Below are 8,307 nucleotides of genomic sequence, written 5' to 3'. Positions count from 1 at the left end.
TTGGGCATTGCGGTCATAGTACAAGGCACGCGCAAGAATCTTAGATGCCTCATCTAAAGGGATTTGCCAAAATCCGCATTTTGCGTCAAGGATGCTGAAAAACTTGGCACCTGGCATGTCAGCTATGACCCGTTCAATAGTTTTTAAGGGATGGTGTGGTCTTAGGAGCGCCTTGTTGAGATAGCGACCATAGCAGACGCCCATTCCGTGGCATCAGTTTTAGGGGTAATGCCCAGTTTAGTCATTCTCTTGAGCTCTGCCAAGACTTTCTCCTTCATCGCAATGGGCACTTTCTTGGGTGAACATACAGTGGGCGCTACTGACTCATCTAATCGCATGTGATAAACAACAGGCAGTTTGCCAAGCACTCTGGTGTCAAACAGATCACTGAATTCCCGTACCTGGTTCTTGGTTTTACACTGTATGCACATGCGGTCCTAACTTTATCAGACCCATTGCTATGCTGTCTTGCAATCCAAGCAGTGGTCTCACATTATGATCTTCAACATGGAATTTGAATTGGCCTTGTTCACGGTCTAATATTGTGGTGCCCTCAGTGTTGATAGTTTGCCCACCATATGCAATGAGATTCACTTTTTCAGCAGTTTATGTGAGCGCACAGTAAGGTGTAGCTGTTGGGCAAGTATAACGTTGAATTTGACACCTGTATCCACTATCAGTTTTAATTGGCCAGACCCATGTTCCAGATGTAGTGTTGTGAATATTTCACCTTTCTGAAAAACATCACCCACTGTCTCACAATAGAAAGTGTCATCAGGAGCAACCAGAGTTGCATTTCATTCATTCACTCGGTTAGACTTAGTTTCTGAATTGTGCTGCAGTTCGCTTAGGATGATAATCACGATTTTGAGACTGTGGCGATGTTTTGTGTGATCTGAACCACAGTTGTTGCATTGTATATTGAAAGCAAAGCACTTGAGTTTATCAGGAACGTGTTATCTGTTGCAGTTGATGCAGCAATCTTTTATGGCACATACTTCAGCCTTATGTTTCAGTTCTTCTGTAATCTTTATATATTAATGATATATTAACTGCGGAGTCCAGCGTGAGCTTTTTCTCACGGAGCAGTTGTTTCCACACACTGACACTTTAACCCTTAAATGCATGAATGTTTCGCCAATCATTATCACATATTCGGGTCTTTAGCGACCCGGACCTATATATCCAGCACAGATGGATCTCTAACTGCTGCAATAGTAAAAAACTCGATATTTTAAGAACAATTACAGAAGAATAAAATAAAGCATATTTCGGGCAGCTTATTCATCACATCCAGCATCAAATGGCAGTGACATTTATATTTCATTGCGTATAGTAATTGCTCTCCAGTAAAGCCATTCAAGCCCCTTCAATTTTTGCTGATGATATTCTTTTGTTTTATGCCTTCGGTAATTATGAGTGAAACGTCACGTCATCATTGTGTATCAAACAGTGCCACCTTGAGGAAAAAAGATGCATTGCACATATTGAGTCATCAGATATGTAAATATAGTTGCGCAGGAAAAAATACTTACACATTTACATACCTCGGATCTCTAGCCACCCTATACACTTTTTACAAAAAAATTATCAGAAAACAGGCATTCTTTTATATTTTACAATTTTTTCCTTGTTATATTGTTTATAATTAATAGATTGAGGAATACTAATAAAGTTGATGTCTAACTTTAAAAAATTAGGAGGGAGAGGGTAGAGAATGATGTCCCGGGTCGTTAAAGACCCGAGGTATGCATTTAAGGGTTAAATCCCGCAAACGACGCAGTCTGTCATTTAAAAGACCAAAGTCGCATTTTATTTTTGCTCCAATTGTCAGCTATACGCTCATCGAAAATTAGTGAATCAGTACAGCAGAGACCTTGTGCCATGTTCAACCACTTCTGACACCATGTAGATTGTCTCAAGAATTGATACAATGCAGAATAAGATTACCAACAAAACATCTTGTTTATTTCTCCTGTACTTCTACCACTGTCTGTCTGTGTGCTTTTCCCTAACCCAGATGACCTGCCTCCTCACGTGTAACACCAACCTTAAAGGGCTATGGCAACATTTAACAACTCTACAATTATGAATTAATATCTCATAATTCTGATTATCCGAAGCATGACTTTTTTGCTAATGTGGAAGAAAAGGCTTCCATAGGCTTCTCGAGTCAACAGCTCACTAATATAATGATTCAGTGCAGGTAACAACTCAGAATTTCTTATGGCCAACACAAAGCAAGCAAAGATAAGGAGTTATTAGAGCTTGAGTGTGTGGACGATTTGATGGCATGAAAAGTTAATATGCCAAACTTAAGTATTGTTGCTATAACCTCAAACCGATATAAATTATAAGTACTGGGCAACTGAATAGTGCATATCGAATTCAGAGTCAATATTCTAGGAGAAATCTTAAGGTATTATAGGCTTATTTAACAACTAGATTATAGAGCTCGACTCGCTAGCTAATCATGGTAAACATAAAAATTGGATGTTATTCAAATGTACATGCAACCAGAGACTCTCAAATACTCAAGACTAACACAATTTGCTATCAAGTTTGGGGCTGGATCATCAGTGGCTTGCACAAAAACATCAATTAACTTCCTGTCTGTTTGTTTGCACACACCAGAATGTTAATGAAACGATAATGAAAATTATTCCAAAATCTGCTTTACAACCAAGGTGTGATTTGCTAGACATTGGGTTAAAAAACTAATCAGGACGGGTAAGGTATAGAATCTTGTGTAAGTATGCAAGGCAGCGTGCATGCAAATACAGATATAAACACACACGCACATACATATCAATTTCGCAACCTTCCTCTAACCCCCAAGCATAGTAAACTGAATATAATTAGTCTTTAATGCAAAGTGGAATTCTTGATTTCTTATTTTTCACCCAAAATCTGCTTCCTATTGGGTTTATCGCAGACAAACAGAGCGGGTGGTAATTATGGGGGGTGGGGAGCGACGGGGTTCCCTCGGGTGTGTGTATCTTCGTGTCTAGGTGTGTGTGTGTGTCCCAACCTCCAGTCTCATCACATGTGATCTTGGAAAGTTATTTACTTTCTGTAATTGCGTTTCTTAATCAGCCCATTCACTTTTTCCAAGTGTGTAGAATGAGAATTCAACTGATCTTTGGTGATACACAGAGACAGAGATGGGCAAATAAACGCTGACACCCCTGAATACATTCATGCTCTAATGTTTATTAGAGGTTCATCGTAGTCTGTAATTAGTAGGCTCATTTTAAAATGGAGGATAGGATGGTGACAAAATGACACTGCCTTGTCTTTACTTGCTGAAAACATGTTTAAATACTATTATGAGGACAAACTAACAACAGAATTAAAAGTCTGTTTGAATGTTTCAAGCGCCAATTACCACTGTGCCCTCGAGCAACACATTTACAATGCAAAAATAAATAAATTTCTTAACATCAACAATTATAATAAATGTTATTATTTTACAAAATGGAACAACAAAAGATAAATTAATTAAATAAAACAAGATAAATATTTCAAACAGTAACAAGCAAACATGAATTTAAAATATATATTTTTAAGGATCTTTTGATAATATTGGTGGAAAATTTATTTATTAACTTGCTTACTTATTGCAGTATAGTTGCTCCAGGTATTCTGTCCCTGTAATACGCGTATGCAATGGATAAATTATCGAGCAACACATTTACAATGCAAAAATAAATAAATTTCTTAACATCAACAATTATAATAAATGTTATTATTTTACAAAATGGACAAACAAAAGATAAATTAATTAAATAAAACAAGATAAATATTTCAAACAGTAACAAGCAAACATGAATTTAAAATATATATTTTTAAGGATCTTTTGATAATATTGGTGGAAAATAAGAAAAATACTGCCTGACTTTATTTATTAACTTGCTTACTTATTGCAGTATAGTTGCTCCAGGTATTCTGTCCCTGTAATAAGCGTATGCAATGGATAAATTATCTAACACATGTATCACAACGATGCCTGCTAATACTGATACACACAGTCATTTTCTGTGATCTCAATTGTGTGCATGCATACACAAGCAGTCAAGCACAAACAGGTGTGTGACAGAGTTCACAGAAGCAGAAAGAAAGAAAGAGTGACTGTAAATGAAACAGCACCATGCTGTGATTTGAGCTCAAGCACCCACATGGAGCGCAAATATCTCGCCTGCAGAGTCCTCCGAGCTGCCTGAACATCACCTAACATTATGCTCTTAAACTACATGCAGCACTGCATAAAAAAGACATATGCTTGCATGAACAATGCAGCTTTGACAACAAGCAGGTCTTGTGTTTCCTAAAATATTTATTTCCCCTGTGCACATCATATCATAATCATAATGCATTAATTAAATTTACATGGTGATTCACAGCACTACAGCAGAGGTTTTGTTTAAAGGAACAGATTAAACAAATGAAATGTAAAATTTTAATCAGATTAACAAATTAAAATGTGCTGACATTTACTCATCAACGGGCCATCCAAGTTTGTTTCTTCATCTGAACAGATTTGGAGAAATTTAGCAGTACATCACTTACTCATCAATGGATCCTGTGCAGTGAATGGGTGCCGTCAGAATGAGAGTCCAAACAGCTGATAAAAAACATCACAATAATCAACAAATAATCCACACAACATCTTGTGAAGAGAAAAGCTGCATGTTTTTAATAAACAATACCATCATCAACACATTTTTATTCTGAACCACTGCTAAAATACATGCCCTCTATCCTTAATATTGCTTTCTTAATTTTGAGGTGATTTATCCCTTTAAATGGAGAGCAAATTGTGCGTTTTGTTTGCCAGAGAGATCTATTTCAGAGTCCTTGAAAGTCCTTAATAAACATTTTGATATTAATTTGAATAAAAATGACATCAATCAGTAAGAGATCTTTATTTATTTCTGCCTGCATTGCTCTGCTTGTCTAGTTGCATTGCAATGTGCAAATGATCAGATTCAGGACAGAGCTGTTTTTTTAGCACTGTCTTTCTTGAAAGCTGTTACTAACCTTCACATTGCAAGAGCTGTAATCATGCTGTCCGTTTCCCTTGGGTCACACCAAGCTGCGATTTGACCTGCAAACCATAAGTGAAAGTGTGTCTGTGTAGTCATCAGTCATACAGTGATGGAAAGAACATGATGAAAGTGCCGTTAAGGCTTGACAATAAGAGAGGAGCACATTAATATGAAAGGCATTTTTAAAAATGTATTTGTTGTGGTCACTGGAGTTGTGTGTGACCAAGAGCTGTTAAAAAGCATATTTACGTGGTGCATTTCACACATGCGTTCACATGAGCGCACACTAACTCACAGACGGAGTGAGAGAATCACATGCAGAATGGTTCATAAAAAGGTTCATAAAAAGCACTCATAAATGCCAATTAGTCTGAAAGCTTTTTCATTAGCCAAGCTCTTGTCTAAAATGTAATAAAGCAGTGAATGAACAGATAAAATACTCCCTAATGTACCTCTGACTGTATTGATATTCTAATCATTTGATTGAGCCACAGACTTGTAGAAAAATATTAACAGAGTTTGTTTGTTGTTATTTCACATCTGGTGATAATAAGAAACACCTGGCCTGAAATTAAATTGCATCAATATAATTTAAACTTAAATAAGTAAATAAATAAATAGTTACTTGAAATAAAATAAACATTAACTAAAATCAAATATATAAAAATGTAACTTTTTATTTAATATATTTCTTATTTTAATTTGGTTTACCTTGATGTAGGCTACTAAAATAAAACATGATTAAATAAACGAATAAATAAAATAAACTTTAAAATGAAAATGGAAAACATAAATATAAAAACTAATTAAAAAATATAATAATATCTCAATTAACTTAACATTTCTGGATAAGTAAGACCTCATGGGTGGGTGAATGGGAGTTTAATGACCGTCTTCCTCTGTGATCAGATTAGTGGGCATGAAGCTCCATCCACTGGACAAACTGTGGTACTACAGTACCTCAGCAGTGGGGTTGGTTGTGTTGCTCTTTTAGTATGCACAATTGCTTCAATCCAGGCCTACCTCAAGCACTAAGACATAAGATGTGCAGGATATCATGTTATGCTTTAGGGATTCTATTTTTTCTAAATAATACACAGGTATTTGTGTGTGTGTGTTTTAGAAACAATATCAATTGGAACCAACATGTGTCATCAGTTTATTTTTAAAGGGGTCATATGATGTTGCTAAAAATAACATTATTATGCTTTAGGGATTCTATTTTTTCTAAATAATACACAGGTATTTGTGTGTGTGTGTTTGAGAAACAATATCAATTGGAACCAACATGTGTCATCAGTTTATTTTTAAAGGGGTCATATGATGTTGCTAAAAATAACATTATTTTGTGTATTTGGTGTAATGAAATGTGTTTATGTGGTTTAAGGTTAAAAAAACACATTATTTTCCACATACTGTACATTAGAGAATAAAAGTTACGCTTTCTTTCTTTGCGTGAACATTTGGGTGGTGTTATGCAAATCTTCCCACATCGTGACGTAGCCATGTGGGGGCGTGTTAGAACGAGGCGTTTTAGGTAGGCGTGGTTGACTCTTAACTTTTATAAAGAATATCTCTTTGGATTTGAGACTTTAGTCTTTGCAACTTTACAGATCTTCTTTATGCACCAAGAGTTTGTAACACTCCAAAGAGAAAGGAAAAATTGAAATTGCTTCATATGACCCCTTTAAGTGATACATTCTACTTGAAGACTAAACATTTAAAAAACTTTAGATGCATTGAATTTAAACTTTAAACTACAGTGTAGAATAAACATAAGGCTGTTTACATGTAACACATTTTTACAAAAAATAAATGTACTGTATAAATAAAAATTTTCATTTCCTTTATGTGTACTACGGTGTTGACTTTTCCCAATACACTTTTACCTATTGTTGAAATGCAGTGGTGTATAAAGTACCTGAAAGCCATACTCAAGTAAAAGTACAGATATCTTACCAGAAAATGACTTTGGTAGAAGTTGAAGTCACCGTTTAGAATATTACTTGAGTAAAAGTCTTAAAGTATGTGATATTTATTGTACTTAAGTATGAAAAGTATTTTTTAAATCTTAAACGTACTTAAGTATTGAAAGTAAAAGTACAAGTAAATGCAAAATGAAAAAGAAGCAAATAAATATATATATAAAAAAAATTTCATACACAGCTTGAACATTCTCAAAACAACCTAAAAGGACAGTTAAAAAGGGCTTCCAAATGGTACTATAAAATAACCTGGTATCTGCATGATTTAAAAAATCTAATTTAAGACCTTTTAAAGACCTTTTTAAGATCTGCACTTCACATTTCAGCCTTTAAACAATTTTTATGAAAAGGGATGAGTCAAAAGTATCAATTATTATATTAATTTAAACAATTATTATCAATTAATTATTATATTAAATAACATATAAATATATCTTAGTGTCTTAATTGTTTCGATTTTTATAATGCATTAGCTTTTTGTCGATCCACTGGTTCACATTTAAAAATATGTCGCAAAAATAGCAGATGGGCTTATTGAAAAAGCAAATTCGTTCTCTGCCAGCAGGTTTCACTTTCGTTACTGCGCATCTAGTGGTTTCCCCGGTAACCGCAGTACACAGCTGACGTGCAGGGCTCAAGTTTATTCAGTGAAATCGTAGCCTTTTGAAGTTTAATCGTCATATTAATAATCCATATAACAGTTATTGTCTTTCCGTCCCCAAAGACCTCTTATAATTTAGACTTTTTGTACAATTTAAGAGTTTGCATGGCCTTAAATGTAAACAATTTAACTGAAGACATTTTAAGGACCCGCGGAAACGCTAATAAGAACATAGTCCAGTGCAAACATTTCTGTCATGCATTTGGCAAAAAGCTTTTGTTGACTATGAATTTTACCTTTGAAATTTGAGGCAAGTGCAACTCTGGCGTCCCCGTTGTTTGTGAGCAGTGGTGTGATGGCGATTTAAATAAAATACAGATTTCCAAACAATCCAAACATATGGGTATCCCCTTGAACTTGGTAAAAAGATCATCTGTTTACCATCTTGACGTGAAAATACTGTTTTCATGGTCAGTTTTTCATTTATTATTTGCTAATGTTAGTGAATGTTTACATTAGAGTGCACGTCCTACTACGCTGAAATTAATAGGGGAGCGGCTGGAAATAGCGACCTCTCCTGGTTGGAGATAGTATTAACATCATAAACTGAAAGCAATCTTTACGTGACTTGCTTTTCAAATGTTTTAAAATTGATCATCCGAGTCTAATATGA

The sequence above is a fragment of the Sinocyclocheilus rhinocerous genome, unplaced genomic scaffold (assembly GCF_001515625.1).
Source record: "Sinocyclocheilus rhinocerous isolate Xijiao unplaced genomic scaffold, SAMN03320098_v1.1 scaffold1325, whole genome shotgun sequence".
Taxonomy (NCBI): Eukaryota; Metazoa; Chordata; class Actinopteri; order Cypriniformes; family Cyprinidae; genus Sinocyclocheilus; species Sinocyclocheilus rhinocerous.
Note: the sequence above shows the minus strand (reverse complement) of the source record.